The 19436-nt window shown below is 46.8% G+C and overlaps 4 non-coding genes and 1 pseudogene across 4 annotated transcripts; 2 read left to right on the forward strand and 3 right to left on the reverse strand.

Moving 5' to 3' along the window:
• Positions 1-231: 231 nt before the first annotated feature.
• The window catches only part of LOC131935124 (thiosulfate sulfurtransferase-like), a 29075-nt pseudogene continuing 9870 nt past the window's right edge, over positions 232-19436 (reverse strand).
• Positions 15003-15085, forward strand: Trnal-uaa (transfer RNA leucine (anticodon UAA)). The gene has a single exon. It is a non-coding gene; the product is annotated as a tRNA-Leu (tRNA).
• Trnal-uaa (transfer RNA leucine (anticodon UAA)) lies at positions 15347-15429 on the forward strand. Its single transcript has one exon. It is a non-coding gene; the product is annotated as a tRNA-Leu (tRNA).
• On the reverse strand, positions 16266-16348 carry Trnal-uaa (transfer RNA leucine (anticodon UAA)). The gene has a single exon. It is a non-coding gene; the product is annotated as a tRNA-Leu (tRNA).
• Positions 16855-16937, reverse strand: Trnal-uaa (transfer RNA leucine (anticodon UAA)). The gene has a single exon. It is a non-coding gene; the product is annotated as a tRNA-Leu (tRNA).

Genomic DNA, 19436 nt, shown 5'->3' on the forward strand with positions numbered 1-19436 from the left:
ATGCAGTCTTTTTTGTGTTTAGTGCGGTGGCCGTGTATTTTTTGTGTTGTTGTGCATTGATGTAGTGTAGAGTGTAGAGTAAAAAATATCTGTTGCGAATTAAGTATGTAATTTATAGTGTTTTTTTTTGTTGTTTTTTTTTTGCAAGTTCAAGGTCAGAGCCAAATGATATTTTTAATAAAATAGTAAAATTAATTTCTTAATCATGTAGGCATTAAATATTTGACCTAGACTTGTTAAAATGACAAACTTGTAGTTTACTTAGGAACATTTAGTTTGAGTTGAGCAGGTGCATAGTGGTACCACTCAGTCCATGAGCCATCGTAGACAGCCACATCTTCTTTACCCAGCATGGCTGCACATAGTGCCAGAATACATGCAGAGATTCCTGATCCACAGGAAGCAACCAAAGGTTTATTTAGGTCAATTCCAGAATCTTGAAACAGTTTTTATAGTTCTTCAGGTGTTTTAATTTTTCTTTCATTTAAATTCATTGTATTCATGAATGGAATATTGATGGAGTTTACTATGCACCCAGGTTTGGTATCTGGACGAGGTTCTGGAGCTTCTCCTTTAAAACGCCCATCTGGTCTTGCATCCACTAAAGTAAATTCAGGCTTCTCAATATTTCTTTTGATGTTTTCAATAGATTTAACCAGATGTTTATTTAAGTGTACAACAAACTTCTCTTTTTGACACTGAAACAGTTTCATTAGTTGTCTGCCCTCCTTCAGACAACCATTTAGGCAAACCGCCCTCTAAGATGCATACTTTTTTATGCCCAAATAATCTAAAGGTCCACCAAACTCGTGCAGAAAATACGGGAAACTGGGAGTTATTATCGTACACTATGACTTGAGTATCATTGTTAATTCCCAGAGATCCAACATAGTCACCAAATTCTTGAGGGGATGGTATCATATGTGGTAAGTTTGTTAATTTGTCAGCACATTCATCAATTCAAAGAATAAAGCTCCTGGGATATGTTTTTCTTTGTATTCATTAGCAGCTATTCTACCTGTATTGGGCAGGTGCCATGAACCATCTAAAATTCTAAACTTGGATGAGCTTGAAAAATGTCTTTAAGCCATTTAACAGACACTATATGTGAAGCATTAAGCATTTTCTTTAATGAAAACTTAAAGAAGTAAAAGAAAATGTAGATCTAGATCTATGTTCTTGTTTTTTATTTTTTTATTTGCACAGTGTAGAATCTACTTGAAACTTATTTTATTTAGAGATAGAATCATAGAACTAGTATCTAGAAATGATTCTAGACTAGGTTACGGCAGGGGTCGGCAACCTTTTGAAGCGGAAGAGCCAAATGTTAAAATTTTCAAAATTTCCCTGGTTTTAAAGAGCCACTAACATTTTTTTAATTCAAATATTTTATTTTTTTATTAAGATTATTAGTATTTGTGCAAAGAGCTAGAGAGCCGCATCTTGATATCAAAAGAGCCGCATGCGGCTCGCGAGCCGCAGGTTGCCGACCCCTGGGTTACGGCGATGATTTGTTGACCATTAGATTTTTTTAATTGTAATACTTAAGAATGACTTTCAGTCAGTATACACAAGTAACGAATAAAATGAACAATTGTTTACGTATAAACTAGCTTTTTAATGTATGCAATAGTAATATATTTAAAATAGACTCAAATGATAATTCTATATGAAATAAAAGTTTAAGCTTTGTAAACAGGTACTATAGAATTGTTTATACCCTAGTTTAATAGAACAGACAACCTTTGAACTTTAATTTCAGTTTTGCTACTGTAGACTATTTTTGTATTTTTAATAAACTTTGAATTATAGTTTAGATTGTCTCCTCTTATTATTTGAAACAATAAAATGGGAAGTAACTAACAGAAAAGAAAATTATATTTTAACATTGTTATAAATAAAATAAATTCTAAATTCTAAAATAGTTTATCTATGTGGGAGTGTTATTTATGTGCTCAAAGTGTGTTAAAACGTTATGCTACTCGTCTGCGGGTCGGTAATTTGGATTTGAAACTACGGTTGTTATGGTACTAATGTCAGAAGTACTTGATTATATTTGATGAACTAGTGTGATAATTATGCTCAACATTTAAAATTGAAATCATTATTCAGCTATTAATTGCGGATTCAAGAACATTTAAAAATTCTGTAAGATTCTTTTGATGTGGATATATTTGGAGTCTAGATTTTCATAGGTTTAATAAAGGTTTTATTTTTTAAACGAATTCTGAGTAAATAACATGAATTTTTTAAAAGGAATAAATCTAGTAAAAATGTGTGGGGGGGGGGGGGGGGGGGGGGGGCGGGGGGGGGGGGGATAAATGTTGTAAAGTGACTAGCAATTCTAAAAAAGAAAAAACAAACCACAAAATGAATAGAACTGCACCACACCAGGTGATGGATACATAAATATCACCATGCACCGGATCAAGTGATGGATACATAACTATCACCATGCACCGGATCAAGTGATGGATATATAAATATGGCCAACAATCAGAGTTTATGGATGGGATTTGCTGGCGGTCTTGTCTCTGGTTTCTGTCATTTTGGCTGGTGGGGTGAGGCAAAAATCGATACTCACGGCTTCTCTGGGGGTGGGAGTGAGGGTGCGGCTGGGTGAGGGGTGAGGCGATATTATCTGATTAGTTTTAGATTAGGGTTATGAAGAGGGGGAAATACGCGGGAATTTATTTCTGGGTGTGGTTGGGGTGACGGGTTTGGTTTGTGGGGTTGTGTGGGTGACGGTCTGTGGGGTTGTGTGGGGTGACGGTCTGTGGGGTTGTGTGGGTGACGATCTGTGGGGTTGTGTGGGTGACGGTCTGTGGGGTTGTGTGGGTGACGGGTTTGGTTTGTGGGGTTGTGTGGGGTGACGGTCTGTGGGGTTGTGTGGGTGACGGTATGTGGGGTTGTGTGGGGTGACGGTCTGTGGGGTTGTGTGCGGTGACGGTCTGTGGGGTTGTGTGGGTGACGGGTTTGGTTTGTGGGGTTGTGTGGGGTGACGGTCTGTGGGGTTGTGTGGGTGACGGGTTTGGTTTGTGGGGTTGTGTGGGTGACGGTCTGTGGGGTTGTGTGGGTGACGGTCTGTGGGGTTGTGTGGGTGACGGTCTGTGGGGTTGTGTGGGTGACGGTCTGTGGGGTTGTGTGGGTGACGGTCTGTGGGGTTGTGTGGGTGACGGTCTGTGGGGTTGTGTGGGGTGACGGTCTGTGGGGTTGTGTGGGTGACGGTCTGTGGGGTTGTGTGGGGTGACGGTATGTGGGGTTGTGTGGGTGATGGGTATGGTCTGTGGGGTTGTGTGGGGTGACGTTCTGTGGGGTTGTGTGGGTTGACGGTCTGTGGGGTTGTGTGGGTGACGGTCTGTGGGGTTGTGTGGGTGACGGTCTGTGGGGTTGTGTGGGTTGACGGTCTGTGGGGTTGTGTGGGTGACGGTATGTGGGGTTGTGTGGGTGACGGTATGTGGGGTTGTGTGGGTGACGGTATGTGGGGTTGTGTGGGTGACGGGTTTGGTCTGTGGGGTTGTGTGGGTGACGGTCTGTGGGGTTGTGTGGGTGACGGTATGTGGGGTTGTGTGGGTGACGGTATGTGGGGTTGTGTGGGTTGACGGTCTGTGGGTGGGTTGACGGTCTGTGGGGTTGTGTGGGTGACGGTATGTGGGGTTGTGTGGGTGACGGGTTTGGTCTGTGGGGTTGTGTGGGTGACGGTCTGTGGGGTTGTGTGGGTGACGGATTTGGTCTGTGGGGTTGTGTGGGGTGACGGTCTGTGGGGTTGTGTGGGTGACGGTCTGTGGGGTTGTGTGGGTGACGGTCTGTGGGGTTGTGTGGGTGACGGGTTTGGTCTGTGGGGTTGTGTGGGTGACGGTCTGTGGGGTTGTGTGGGTGACGGGTTCGGTCTGTGGGGTTGTGTGGGGTGACGGTCTGTGGGGTTATGTGGGTGACGGTCTGTGGGGTTGTGTGGGTGACGGGTTTGGTTTGTGGGTTTGTGTGGGTGACGGTCTGTGGGGTTGTGTGGGTGACGGTCTGTGTGGTTGTGTGGGTGACGGTCTGTGGGGTTGTGTGGGTGACGGTCTGTGTGGTTGTGTGGGTGACGGTCCGTGGGGTTGTGTGTCTGACGGTCTGTGGAGCTGTGTGGGGTGACGGTCTGTGGGGTTGTGTGGGTGACGGTCTGTGGGGTTGTGTGGGTGACGGTCTGTGGGGTTGTGTGGGTGACGGTCTGTGGGGTTGTGTGGGTGACGGTCTGTGTGGTTGTATGGGTGACGGTCTGTGGGGCTGTGTGGGGTGACGGTCTGTGGGGTTGTGTGGGTGACGGTCTGTGTGGTTGTGTGGGTGACGGTCTGTTGGGTTGTGTGGGGTGACGGTCTGTGGGGTTGTGTGGGTGACGGTCTGTGGGGTTGTGTGGGTGACGGTCTGTGGGGTTGTGTGGGTGACGGTCTGTGTGGTTGTGTGGGTGACGGTCCGTGGGGTTGTGTGTCTGACGGTCTGTGGAGCTGTGTGGGGTGACGGTCTGTGGGGTTGTGTGGGTGACGGTCTGTGGGGTTGTGTGGGGTGACGGTCTGTGGGGTTGTGTGGGTGACGGGTTTGGTCTGTGGGGTTGTGTGGGTGACGGTCTGTGGGGTTGTGTGGGTGACGGTCTGTGGGGTTGTGTGGGGTGACGGTCTTTGGGGTTGTGTTGGTGACGGTCTGTGGGGTTGTGTGGGTGACGGGTTTGGTCTGTGGGGTTGTGTGGGTGACGGTCTGTGGGGTTGTGTGGGTGACGGTCTGTGGGGTTGTGTGGGGTGACGGTCTTTGGGGTTGTGTGGGTGACGGTCTGTGGGGTTGTGTGGGTGACGGTCTGTGGGGTTGTGTGGGTGACGGTCTGTGGGGTTGTGTGGGTGACGGTCTGTGGGGTTGTGTGGGTGACGGGTTTGGTCTGTGGGGTTGTGTGGGTGACGGTCTGTGGGGTTGTGTGGGGTGACGGGTTTGGTCTGTGGGGTTGTGTGGGTGACGGTCTGTGGGGTTGTGTGGGTGACGGTCTGTGGGGTTGTGTGGGTGACGGTCTGTGGGGTTGTGTGGGTGACGGTCTGTGGGGTTGTGTGGGTGACGGTCTGTGTGGTTGTGTGGGTGACGGTCCGTGGGGTTGTGTGTCTGACGGTCTGTGGAGCTGTGTGGGGTGACGGTCTGTGGGGTTGTGTGGGTGACGGTCTGTGGGGTTGTGTGGGTGACGGTCTGTGGGGTTGTGTGGGGTGACGGTCTGTGGGGTTGTGTGGGTGACGGGTTTGGTCTGTGGGGTTGTGTGGGTGACGGTCTGTGGGGTTGTGTGGGTGACGGTCTGTGGGGTTGTGTGGGGTGACGGTCTTTGGGGTTGTGTGGGTGACGGTCTGTGGGGTTGTGTGGGTGACGGGTTTGGTCTGTGGGGTTGTGTGGGTGACGGTCTGTGGGGTTGTGTGGGTGACGGTCTGTGGGGTTGTGTGGGGTGACGGTCTTTGGGGTTGTGTGGGGTGACGGTCTTTGGGGTTGTGTGGGTGACGGTCTGTGGGGTTGTGTGGGTGACGGTCTGTGGGGTTGTGTGGGTGACGGTCTGTGGGGTTGTGTGGGTGACGGTCTGTGGGGTTGTGTGGGTGACGGGTTTGGTCTGTGGGGTTGTGTGGGTGACGGTCTGTGGGGTTGTGTGGGGTGACGGGTTTGGTCTGTGGGGTTGTGTGGGTGACGGTCTGTGGGGTTGTGTGGGTGACGGTCTGTGGGGTTGTGTGGGTGACGGTCTGTGGGGTTGTGTGGGTGACGGTCTGTGGGGTTGTGTGGGTGACGGTCTGTGTGGTTGTGTGGGTGACGGTCCGTGGGGTTGTGTGTCTGACGGTCTGTGGAGCTGTGTGGGGTGACGGTCTGTGGGGTTGTGTGGGTGACGGTCTGTGGGGTTGTGTGGGTGACGGTCTGTGGGGTTGTGTGGGGTGACGGTCTTTGGGGTTGTGTGGGTGACGGTCTGTGGGGTTGTGTGGGTGACGGGTTTGGTCTGTGGGGTTGTGTGGGTGACGGTCTGTGGGGTTGTGTGGGTGACGGTCTGTGGGGTTGTGTGGGGTGACGGTCTTTGGGGTTGTGTGGGTGACGGTCTGTGGGGTTGTGTGGGTGACGGTCTGTGGGGTTGTGTGGGTGACGGTCTGTGGGGTTGTGTGGGTGACGGTCTGTGGGGTTGTGTGGGTGACGGGTTTGGTCTGTGGGGTTGTGTGGGTGACGGTCTGTGGGGTTGTGTGGGGTGACGGGTTTGGTCTGTGGGGTTGTGTGGGTGACGGTCTGTGGGGTTGTGTGGGTGACGGTCTGTGGGGTTGTGTGGGTGACGGTCTGTGGGGTTGTGTGGGTGACGGTCTGTGGGGTTGTGTGGGTGACGGTCTGTGTGGTTGTGTGGGTGACGGTCCGTGGGGTTGTGTGTCTGACGGTCTGTGGAGCTGTGTGGGGTGACGGTCTGTGGGGTTGTGTGGGTGACGGTCTGTGGGGTTGTGTGGGTGACGGTCTGTGGGGTTGTGTGGGGTGACGGTCTTTGGGGTTGTGTGGGTGACGGTCTGTGGGGTTGTGTGGGTGACGGGTTTGGTCTGTGGGGTTGTGTGGGTGACGGTCTGTGGGGTTGTGTGGGTGACGGTCTGTGGGGTTGTGTGGGGTGACGGTCTTTGGGGTTGTGTGGGTGACGGTCTGTGGGGTTGTGTGGGTGACGGTCTGTGGGGTTGTGTGGGTGACGGTCTGTGGGGTTGTGTGGGTGACGGTCTGTGGGGTTGTGTGGGTGACGGTCTGTGGGGTTGTGTGGGTGACGGGTTTGGTCTGTGGGGTTGTGTGGGTGACGGTCTGTGGGGTTGTGTGGGTGACGGTCTGTGGGGTTGTGTGGGGTGACGGTCTTTGGGGTTGTGTGGGTGACGGTCTGTGGGGTTGTGTGGGTGACGGTCTGTGGGGTTGTGTGGGTGACGGTCTGTGGGGTTGTGTGGGTGACGGTCTGTGGGGTTGTGTGGGTGACGGTCTGTGGGGTTGTGTGGGTGACGGTCTGTGGGGTTGTGTGGGTGACGGTCTGTGGGGTTGTGTGGGTGACGGGTTTGGTCTGTGGGGTTGTGTGGGTGACGGTCTGTGGGGTTATGTGGGTGACGGTCTGTGGGGTTGTGTGGGTAACGGTCTGTGGGGTTGTGTGGGTGACGGTCTGTGGGGTTGTGTGGGGTGACGGTCTGTGGGGTTTTGTGGGTGACGGTCTGTGGGGTTGTGTGGGTGACGGGTTTGGTCTGTGGGGATGTGTGGGGTGACGGTCTGTGTGGTTGTGTGGGTGACGGTCTGTGGGGTTGTGTGGGTGACGGGTTTGGTCTGTGGGGTTGTGTGGGTGACGGTCTGTGGGGTTGTGTGGGTGACGGTCTGTGGGGTTGTGTGGGTGACGGGTTTGGTCTGTGGGGTTGTGTGGGGTGACGGTCTGTGGGGTTGTGTGGGTGACGGTCTGTGGGGTTGTGTGGGTGACGGTCTGTGGGGTTGTGTGGGGTGACGGGTTTGGTCTGTGGGGTTGTGTGGGGTGACGGTATGTGTGCAGTGCCGGCGCCAGGTAATTTAGCGCACAAGGCAAAGTTATTAAAACGCCCCCTTTCACACACATTAATTAATAAAACATTTGTTTTAAAAAATAATTTATTAAAAGTAACATAAAATTTTACATGCCCCTTCGTCTTATAAAAAATCAAACAAGGGCAACTGCATAAGGCAGGTGTCGGCAACCTGCGGCTCGCGAGCCGCATGCGGCTCTTTTGATAGCAAGATGCGGCTCTCCAGCTCCTTGAACAAATATTCATAATCTTAATAAAAAAATAAAAAAATTTAAAAAATGTTAGTGGCTCTTTAAAACCAGGGAAATTTTGAAAATTGTAACTTTTGGCTCTTCCGCTTCAAAAGGTTCACGACCCCTGGCATAAGGCATAAGACATTCATAGAATTATTGATTAAATGTAAAAAAAAAAACATTATAATTTGAAATAGCAGTCTATAATTTATTTTCTACTTTTTAGTGCATTAGTACATAAAAGCTTGTTATTAAAACGTTTTTTATGAAATTTGTTTTTAGTACTTTACATGTTTTTATTTACAATAGAGTTACATGACTAAAAACCATTGCGCGCCTACTGAACGTGATGACGCGCTATTGCACATGATGACGCGTGTGGAGTAGTTTGATAGAAATCCCTACTAATTTGGTCAACATTTTAATTAATTCATAAAAAAATTAATTAGGCATCCAATTAGGTCAGATTGAATGTCACGATGCATTGTCTTCATGTCTTGACCCATGTTCCAACTAAGAACCGTATCTGTCAGGTAGAAGTGCCGGCAAATTTTGCTCGGCCGTTTCGATCTAGACAGACAGACTGACGAGGAAGTGAGTTAAATAAAAGCTTGTAAAAAAAAATTCATAAAAAACGTTTTAATAACAAGCTTTTATGTAACGATGCACTAAAAAGTAGAAAATAAATTATACACTACTACTTAAATTACTATAAAGAAAAGCTTGGGTCACTTTAGTACTTTAGTACCTATTGGATACCTTTACTAATATTTGAGAAGAGACACACGCTTTTCTTTATAGTAATTTAAATAGTAGTGTATAATTTATTTTCTACTTTTTAGTGCATCATTACATAAAAGCTGCGTTTCGATCTAGACTGACGACAGACAGACTGTCGACAGAATGTCGACAGACTGTCGACAGAGGAAGTGAGTTAAATAAAAGCTTGTAAAAACTAAAGATTTTTCAACTAGAGAACGCCTACATTTCTTGTAGTGTGTTCCGTAATTAATTGAAATAATCTAACTTACGATAAACTCGACTACTCGATATACTCTACTACATTCAAAACACATATCAAACTTCGATACCTAAACATAACTAGACTCGATGCTCCAGAACTACGACGCCAACTCGTTTAACTTCACCAAGCTCTAAACGGTATTCCCAATCAATAAAGATTTCACTGGACCTACTACTACACGTTAACAGTCAACACAATTCGATACCTTAATACCACAAGAATCAATACTCCCGAACTACGATACTTCATCACCTGCATTCTCATTTCTTTATTACCAATCAAATTCCATTAGACCTACAACGACAAGACAGCCGAATAAAAATTATGACACTTTAACGCTTCGATACTTTATACCTACGAAACCATATCAGCAACAGCGTTCCGCCGTTACTCTCAAATCTAAACGATTCATCAAAACTTACCAAACAAGTGACAATACTTTGAACACCCTGTCATTACACAACTTTCCACCATAACAGATTTCTAATTCAAAGTCAGAGAAACCGAGACTTACAAGTCCTATTAAAATTAGATAACCTTTTGAAATGTTCGAAATTTAAATTAAGAACTTATTTAATCGTTTTCTACATCAATTAGAAAGGCAAAGCGACTGGTAAAAAGCGCCCCGACCTTTCCAAATTAGGAAGGTGGGGTTGCATGTTCACCGTCGCAAATAAATATAGGCCTATATAGACCTAATTTTGGGGTGGGGTGCAAAATTGATAGTTCGTCCTGGGTGCCGAAATAGATCGCTACTCCTTTATAAAAGTTATTCATTATTAGGTACTTTTTGATAATAGCGATTAATTTTGCGCCCCCTAGGGATGGCGCCCTAGGCGACCGTCTAGTTTGCATTATAGGTAGCGCCGGCCCTGGTTGTGTGGGGTGACGGGTTTGGTCTGTGGAGCTGTGTGGGGTGACGGTCTGTGGGGTTGTGTGGGTGACGGTCTTTGGGGTTGTGTGGGTGACGGTCTGTGGGGTTGTGTGGGTGACGGTCTGTGGGGTTGTGTGGGTGACGGGTTTGGTCTGTGGAGCTGTGTGGGGTGACGGTCTGTGGGGTTGTGTGGGGTGACGGTCTGTGGGGTTGTGTGGGTGACGGTCTGTGGGGTTGTGTGGGTGACGGTCTGTGGGGTTGTGTGGGTGACGGTCTGTGGGGTTGTGTGGGTGACGGGTTTGGTCTGTGGGGTTGTGTGGGGTGACGGTCTGTGGGGTTGTGTGGGGTGACGGTCTGTGGGGTTGTGTGGGTGACGGTCTGTGGGGTTGTGTGGGTGACGGTCTGTGGGGTTGTGTGGGTGACGGTCTGTGTGGTTGTGTGGGTGACGGTCCGTGGGGTTGTGTGTCTGACGGTCTGTGGAGCTGTGTGGGGTGACGGTCTGTGGGGTTGTGTGGGTGACGGTCTGTGGGGTTGTGTGGGTGACGGTCTGTGGGGTTGTGTGGGGTGACGGTCTGTGGGGTTGTGTGGGTGACGGGTTTGGTCTGTGGGGTTGTGTGGGTGACGGTCTGTGGGGTTGTGTGGGTGACGGTCTGTGGGGTTGTGTGGGGTGACGGTCTTTGGGGTTGTGTGGGTGACGGTCTGTGGGGTTGTGTGGGTGACGGGTTTGGTCTGTGGGGTTGTGTGGGTGACGGTCTGTGGGGTTGTGTGGGTGACGGTCTGTGGGGTTGTGTGGGGTGACGGTCTTTGGGGTTGTGTGGGTGACGGTCTGTGGGGTTGTGTGGGTGACGGTCTGTGGGGTTGTGTGGGTGACGGTCTGTGGGGTTGTGTGGGTGACGGTCTGTGGGGTTGTGTGGGTGACCGTCTGTGGGGTTGTGTGGGTGACGGGTTTGGTCTGTGGGGTTGTGTGGGTGACGGTCTGTGGGGTTGTGTGGGTGACGGTCTGTGGGGTTGTGTGGGGTGACGGTCTTTGGGGTTGTGTGGGTGACGGTCTGTGGGGTTGTGTGGGTGACGGTCTGTGGGGTTGTGTGGGTGACGGTCTGTGGGGTTGTGTGGGTGACGGTCTGTGGGGTTGTGTGGGTGACGGTCTGTGGGGTTGTGTGGGTGACGGTCTGTGGGGTTGTGTGGGTGACGGTCTGTGGGGTTGTGTGGGTGACGGGTTTGGTCTGTGGGGTTGTGTGGGTGACGGTCTGTGGGGTTATGTGGGTGACGGTCTGTGGGGTTGTGTGGGTAACGGTCTGTGGGGTTGTGTGGGTGACGGTCTGTGGGGTTGTGTGGGGTGACGGTCTGTGGGGTTTTGTGGGTGACGGTCTGTGGGGTTGTGTGGGTGACGGGTTTGGTCTGTGGGGATGTGTGGGGTGACGGTCTGTGTGGTTGTGTGGGTGACGGTCTGTGGGGTTGTGTGGGTGACGGTCTGTGGGGTTGTGTGGGTGACGGGTTTGGTCTGTGGGGTTGTGTGGGTGACGGTCTGTGGGGTTGTGTGGGTGACGGTCTGTGGGGTTGTGTGGGTGACGGGTTTGGTCTGTGGGGTTGTGTGGGGTGACGGTCTGTGGGGTTGTGTGGGTGACGGTCTGTGGGGTTGTGTGGGTGACGGTCTGTGGGGTTGTGTGGGGTGACGGGTTTGGTCTGTGGGGTTGTGTGGGGTGACGGTATGTGTGCAGTGCCGGCGCCAGGTAATTTAGCGCACAAGGCAAAGTTATTAAAACGCCCCCTTTCACACACATTAATTAATAAAACATTTGTTTTAAAAAATAATTTATTAAAAGTAACATAAAATTTTACATGCCCCTTCGTCTTATAAAAAATCAAACAAGGGCAACTGCATAAGGCAGGGGTCGGCAACCTGCGGCTCGCGAGCCGCATGCGGCTCTTTTGATAGCAAGATGCGGCTCTCCAGCTCCTTGAACAAATATTCATAATCTTAATAAAAAAATAAAAAAATTTAAAAAATGTTAGTGGCTCTTTAAAACCAGGGAAATTTTGAAAATTGTAACTTTTGGCTCTTCCGCTTCAAAAGGTTCACGACCCCTGGCATAAGGCATAAGACATTCATAGAATTATTGATTAAATGTAAAAAAAAAACATTATAATTTGAAATAGCAGTCTATAATTTATTTTCTACTTTTTAGTGCATTAGTACATAAAAGCTTGTTATTAAAACGTTTTTTATGAAATTTGTTTTTAGTACTTTACATGTTTTTATTTACAATAGAGTTACATGACTAAAAACCATTGCGCGCCTACTGAACGTGATGACGCGCTATTGCACATGATGACGCGTGTGGAGTAGTTTGATAGAAATCCCTACTAATTTGGTCAACATTTTAATTAATTCATAAAAAAATTAATTAGGCATCCAATTAGGTCAGATTGAATGTCACGATGCATTGTCTTCATGTCTTGACCCATGTTCCAACTAAGAACCGTATCTGTCAGGTAGAAGTGCCGGCAAATTTTGCTCGGCCGTTTCGATCTAGACAGACAGACTGACGAGGAAGTGAGTTAAATAAAAGCTTGTAAAAAAAAATTCATAAAAAACGTTTTAATAACAAGCTTTTATGTAACGATGCACTAAAAAGTAGAAAATAAATTATACACTACTACTTAAATTACTATAAAGAAAAGCGTGGGTCACTTTAGTACTTTAGTACCTATTGGATACCTTTACTAATATTTGAGAAGAGACACACGCTTTTCTTTATAGTAATTTAAATAGTAGTGTATAATTTATTTTCTACTTTTTAGTGCATCATTACATAAAAGCTGCGTTTCGATCTAGACTGACGACAGACAGACTGTCGACAGAATGTCGACAGACTGTCGACAGAGGAAGTGAGTTAAATAAAAGCTTGTAAAAACTAAAGATTTTTCAACTAGAGAACGCCTACATTTCTTGTAGTGTGTTCCGTAATTAATTGAAATAATCTAACTTACGATAAACTCGACTACTCGATATACTCTACTACATTCAAAACACATATCAAGCTTCGATACCTAAACATAACTAGACTCGATGCTCCAGAACTACGACACCAACTCGTTTAACTTCACCAAGCTCTAAACGGTATTCCCAATCAATAAAGATTTCACTGGACCTACTACTACACGTTAACAGTCAACACAATTCGATACCTTAATACCACAAGAATCAATACTCCCGAACTACGATACTTCATCACCTGCATTCTCATTTCTTTATTACCAATCAAATTCCATTAGACCTACAACGACAAGACAGCCGAATAAAAATTATGACACTTTAACGCTTCGATACTTTATACCTACGAAACCATATCAGCAACAGCGTTCCGCCGTTACTCTCAAATCTAAACGATTCATCAAAACTTACCAAACAAGTGACAATACTTTGAACACCCTGTCATTACACAACTTTCCACCATAACAGATTTCTAATTCAAAGTCAGAGAAACCGAGACTTACAAGTCCTATTAAAATTAGATAACCTTTTGAAATGTTCGAAATTTAAATTAAGAACTTATTTAATCGTTTTCTACATCAATTAGAAAGGCAAAGCGACTGGTAAAAAGCGCCCCGACCTTTCCAAATTAGGAAGGTGGGGTTGCATGTTCACCGTCGCGAATAAATATAGGCCTATATAGACCTAATTTTGGGGTGGGGTGCAAAATTGATAGTTCGTCCTGGGTGCCGAAATAGATCGCTACTCCTTTATAAAAGTTATTCATTATTAGGTACTTTTTGATAATAGCGATTAATTTTGCGCCCCCTAGGGATGGCGCCCTAGGCGACCGTCTAGTTTGCATTATAGGTAGCGCCGGCCCTGGTTGTGTGGGGTGACGGGTTTGGTCTGTGGAGCTGTGTGGGGTGACGGTCTGTGGGGTTGTGTGGGTGACGGTCTTTGGGGTTGTGTGGGGTGACGGTCTGTGGGGTTGTGTGGGTGACGGTCTGTGGAGCTGTGTGGGGTGACGGTCTGTGGGGTTGTGTGGGGTGACGGTCTGTGGGGTTGTGTGGGTGACGGTCTGTGTGGTTGTGTGGGTGACGGTCTGTGGGGTTGTGTGGGTGACGGTCTGTGGAGCTGTGTGGGGTGACGGTCTGTGGGGTTGTGTGGGTGACGGTCTTTGGGGTTGTGTGGGTGACGGTCTGTGGGGTTGTGTGGGTGACGGTCTGTGGGGTTGTGTGGGTGACGGGTTTGGTCTGTGGAGCTGTGTGGGGTGACGGTCTGTGGGGTTGTGTGGGGTGACGGTCTGTGGGGTTGTGTGGGTGACGGTCTGTGGGGTTGTGTGGGTGACGGTCTGTGGGGTTGTGTGGGGTGACGGTCTGTGGGGTTGTGTGGGGTTTGGTCTGTGGGGTTGTGTGGGTGACGGTCTGTGGGGTTGTGTGGGTGACGGTCTGTGGGGTTGTGTGGGGTGACGGTCTGTGGGGCTGTGTGGGGTGACGGTCTGTGGGGTTGTGTGGGTGACGGTCTGTGGGGTTGTGTGGGTGATGGTCTGTGGGGTTGTGTGGGTGACAGGTCAGGTCTGTGTACTGTGTGGGGGTGAGGATCTGTGGGGTTGTGTGGGGTGACGGTTAAGTAGGACCTACTTAATAAGACAGGTGTTATTTTCTTAGTGATGACAATATACATTGTTGTGTGGGGTTGACGGTCTGTGGGGGTGTGTGGGTGACGGGTTTGGTCTGTGGGGTTGTGTGGGTGACGGTCTGTGGGGTTGTGTGGGTGATGGGTTTGGTCTGTGGGGTTGTGTGGGTGACGGTATGTGGGGTTGTGTGGGTGACGGTCTGTGGGGGTGTGTGGGTGATGGGTTTGGTCTGTGGGGTTGTGTGGGTGACGGTCTGTGGGGGTGTGTGGGGTGACGGGTTTGGTCTGTGGGGTTGTGTGGGTGACGGGTTTGGTCTGTGGGGTTGTGTGGGGTGACGGTCTGTGGGGTTCTGTGGGGTGACGGTCTGTGGGGTTGTGTGGGGTGACGGGTTTGGTCTGTGGGGTTGTGTGGGTGACGGGTTTGGTCTGTGGGGTTGTGTGGGGTGACGGTCTGTGGGGTTGTGTGGGTGACGGTCTGTGGGGTTGTGTGGGGTGACGGTCTGTGGGGTTGTGTGGGTGACGGTCTGTGGGGTTGTGTGGGGTGACGGTCTGTGGGGTTGTGTGGGTGACGGTCTGTGTGGTTGTGTGGGTGACAGGTCAGGTCTGTGTACTGTGTGGGGGTGAGGATCTGTGGGGTTGTGTGGGGTGACGGTTAAGTAGGACCTACTTAATAAGACAGGTGTTATTTTCTTAGTGATGACAATATACATTGTCATTCATTCACCAGAGCACGATGGCCGAGTGGTTAAGGCGTTGGACTTAAGATCCAATGGAAATATTTCCGCGTGGGTTCGAACCCCACTCGTGCTAAAATTTTTATAACCAGTTAATTACATTAAAACATTTTTATTTATTCCAGATTTAGGACCAGACTCTATATGCTTTCCATCTACTTTATGAATCAGAATTTTCAAGTTATATAAGTATATAGTTCAAAAATATTTTAAAAATAATAATATAACTAATAAAACAGATTAAAGCTTTGTCTCTGTATTTTAATAGTTGAGAAATCACACGAATTAAGACAATGATCTAATTTGTAGAAATTCTATTTCCTGATGCAAATCAGGAAGCACGATGGCCGAGTGGTTAAGGCGTTGGACTTAAGATCCAATGGAATTATTTCCGCGTGGGTTCGAACCCCACTCGTGCTAATAAATATTTTAGCGAACTTTTCGTTGCTTGAATTTTCGACTTGACTAATTTTTCTTTCTTTGACTATTATGATTTAATTTTATTTATATAACTAAGAATTCATGCTTTTCACAGAAATCTGTTATCACTTTTAAAATATTATTTTTCTAACGAGCCGACCCGCAGCGTATCATACGCCGCTATTTAGTTGTTTTATTTTCTACTTTCAGTAATTCATAATTTGTGAATTCGACAGTACCAATGCTGCCACTGAAAATATTTGCTTTAAAACACTAACCCCCCCCCCCATTTCCCTAACCCGACCCTACACCCCCCCCCCCCCCACCCCCCCCCCCCCCCACCCCCCCCCCCCCCGTGAAAGCAGCCTCCTCTTAGTTACCTCCACTAAGTTTAAAATAGTTTCAAACTGAATTATCTGCCCCTAATAGCCGTCACCAAAATAAACATTTAGCGTGAACTACAACTCACCTGACCATGTGAGGGGGGGGGGGGGGGGGGGAGGGGATGGTAGCGATAGAGAGGAAGAGAGGGGACTGCAAGGCGCGCGCTTGCAGCTTGTTTTCTAACGGCTCCCAGAAGAGAATTATATACATAGATTCTCGTTTTGCTATACATTTAGTATAGGTAATAAATTTAATACAGTATTAATTGAATTTGAGATATTTTTAAATTCGAATCAGAAAGGAATTTATCGAGAGTGTTAAAAAGAAATTCAAGCTTTTCTTATTTAACTATTAACCCAGCATACATATACATGTAGATATTAGTATATTAGAATGTTTATAAGTTAGAAATTGTATAGGAATTATTACTGTGACGAATTAAAATTAAAAGTTAGCACGAGTGGGGTTCGAACCCACGCGGAAATAATTCCATTGGATCTTAAGTCCAACGCCTTAACCACTCGGCCATCGTGCTGTTGCGTCAATACCAAAATCCTGTTTAGAGCCACCGATCCATTGGGCAGATGGAGTAGAGTTCATTTGGTTCTTGGCCTTTTCATGGTAACGGAGGGTGTGGGCAACATTTTCCCCTGCATGTTACGTTATTACTTTACACAAATTTTAAATTGATGAGTTTTGCGTGATAGTTATTTTACGCAACTATAAACACGTGTTAATTAAAATAATTAATTTACTGTAATCCGTTGTTACATTGGAATGTATAAATGTACTGTTGTGATATCAACTTTATTGTCCACTAGTTTGGTTGCCGGGGCATGCCGAGCACTGCATAAAACAAAAATTTACACAAAGAAATTCCGATTCTAAATAAAATATTTAAGTACATTGTTTTAAAAAAAAAAGCATTCAACTCAATATACTATTGGTAACGGACTTTAAAATTTCATTTTCAGCCGCGTTCTTGTAGGTCTGTTTCATATTGTCTGTCCGATTTTTAAATGTGACAAAAGCCAAAAAGACTAGCACGAGTGGGGTTCGAACCCACGCGGAAATAATTCCATTGGATCTTAAGTCCAACGCCTTAACCACTCGGCCATCGTGCTGATGAGTGTAAAATGTAAGTGCCCATAAATATTATTTCAATTAAAATTTAGACGAAAATCTTTGCCGCTTTCTTTTATTATTTGTGAGTTCTTTGAGTGTTTTTGCTTGTGTTTATCAATCTTTAATACATAGCTCAGCTTTTAAGTGAGTGTTTTCCTCTTATTTTCGCTTTGTAGTCAAATGGCAAAGCTGTCGATCTTGACTATTACAAATATCTCTTAAATGTATACTTAACAAACGTGATTAATTTCGGGCCTAATAATAACTAATTAGATTTCAGTGACACGCTTGAAAAAAAAACACTAAAATTCCTTTTTTTCGAATTACAAGGTTAGTGGTGTGTGCTCCTAATGTAGGCCTTACGTGTTTCATCAGCGCCTTTTGTATCTATTTTTAAACAAGTATGTTAATTTCTTCAAAACACAGTTATCTTGAATCTCTAAAAATTTAAATCCAACATTCTAAGTAACCTTAATATTGATTTGGTACTGATTTATATGTTGAACACACAGAATACGCACGTAAAAAATACCATCAAAACTTCTAGCTACTTTTAAGTTTGTAAACAAATGTATAATTTGTTCTCAATACCCAATTTTTTAGAAGGAAAACTGTTTATTCTTTGTTATATATTATTCTATGTGATGATATTTTAACCCTTTTTGTATCATTTTTAACGCATTACTTGGACTCGAGTCTCTCTCCTCTCACACTAAATAAAGTTTAGGAAAAAAAAAAACCTTCATATAATGTTGATCAATTTCAATGTTTTGCCCGTTATGGTTGTTAAAATCATATTGCTGTAAAAAAAAAAAAAAAATTAGCCCACCCCCCTCCCACTCTTAAAGTGTGGACAGCCGTTCCTATGATATTGCTGTGGGCTGTTTAACCAGTGTTTACAGCAAACACCACGCTGAACCACTCTAGCACTTCGGCAATCACCCCCCCCCCCCTGCTCGGGGCACCCACCCCCCTCTTTCATATATCCACTCCACCCCCGGACCTCCATCCCCTCCCCCACCCCTAATTGTCAGAATGTAAATATTAAAAAAAAATACCACCTTAAGAAAAAAACCCACCCTGTGTTTTACCACCCATAGCGTCCATCACTGACAACACAGAAGTCTTGAGTAAACAGATCCGCCATCTTGAATCTGGATGGACCGTCAAAAATAGAATCTCGTTTGGTCTAGCAGAGATGAGAAGGGAAAGGGAAGGTGGCGGGGGGGGGGGGGGGCTGTGTGTGATCTAGCAGAGATGAGAAGGGGGGAGTGTGTGTGTGGGGGGGGGGGCTGTGTGTGATCTAGCTGTGTGGCGATTAGCGGCGTATGAGTCTTCTGAAATTCACATAGGTTTGTTTGCATTTGTTTCACAGCTCTTCACTGGCACTCTACCATCCTACCATTCTACAATTTTACCAGTATCCTACCCTGACCCTACTATCCTATACTACCATCCTCCAATCCCAGTGTTATTTAATTCTAAAATCCTACCATCCTATCGGCCTCCAATTCTATAATCCTATCGGCCTCCGATTCTACCATCCTACTATCCTATCGGCCTCTAATTCTAATATCCTACCATCCTACCATCTTCTTTTTCTAATATCCTACCGTCCTACACCAGCATCCATACAGAATTATCCCATCAGCTCATCCTACCAGTCTCAAGTTATACTATCACCCCCCCCCCCAACTCACATTTATACCATCTTACCATCCATCCATTCTCCCATCTTCCAATCCTACCATCATCCCATCCTACCACACTTTAATCCTACCATCCCCCTCTTCTCCCCCCATCCTACCACACTCTAATCCTACCATCCCCCTCTTCTCCCCCCATCCCACCCATCTTCTTTCATCCCCTCTCCCAACAAACAATCCTCCCAGGGTAACGAAAACGTCTGTAAACAAACTTTTGATCCCAAATCGCTCCTTAGAGGAATCCAGTCATCAAAAGACTCACACAATTGATATTTGATAAAACTCAGACCTGCTATTCCCAAGTTGTTGTTTTTAAAAGTGTCTTCATTTTTTCGATACAAATGTTGCAAGCGACAGATGAATTGTTTGTTTTCCCGTATTTTCAAATCGCTTCAACAGAAATGGAGCACGCGCAAACGCGCATAATGTAAATACGATTGGCCTTGACGGACACGCCTACCGTTCCCATCAAACCCCTGGGTCAATACTGTAAGAGGGTTGGGATGTAAGAGAGGTGAGGTTGGGTCAGGTGAAAGAGGGGGGGGGGGATTAAGGTCGTGTTCGAACTGGGTTGTCTTGTCATGGATGGGTTATGTTCTTGGGACCCATTTCCCGTACCCGACACACACATACACGCACTCACAAACGAAGACACTCACTGTCATATGCTCACATACATACACACGCGCATACTCACTCACACACATTCCCTCTCCCACTCCCCCCCCCCCCCACACACACACACGCAACCCCTCCCCACCTGCCCTACACACAACATAAACACAAACATCG

Source organism: Physella acuta, unplaced genomic scaffold, assembly GCF_028476545.2.
Source record: "Physella acuta isolate Inbredline_101_S28 unplaced genomic scaffold, ASM2847654v3 ptg000132l, whole genome shotgun sequence".
Lineage (NCBI taxonomy): Eukaryota > Metazoa > Mollusca > Gastropoda > Physidae > Physella > Physella acuta.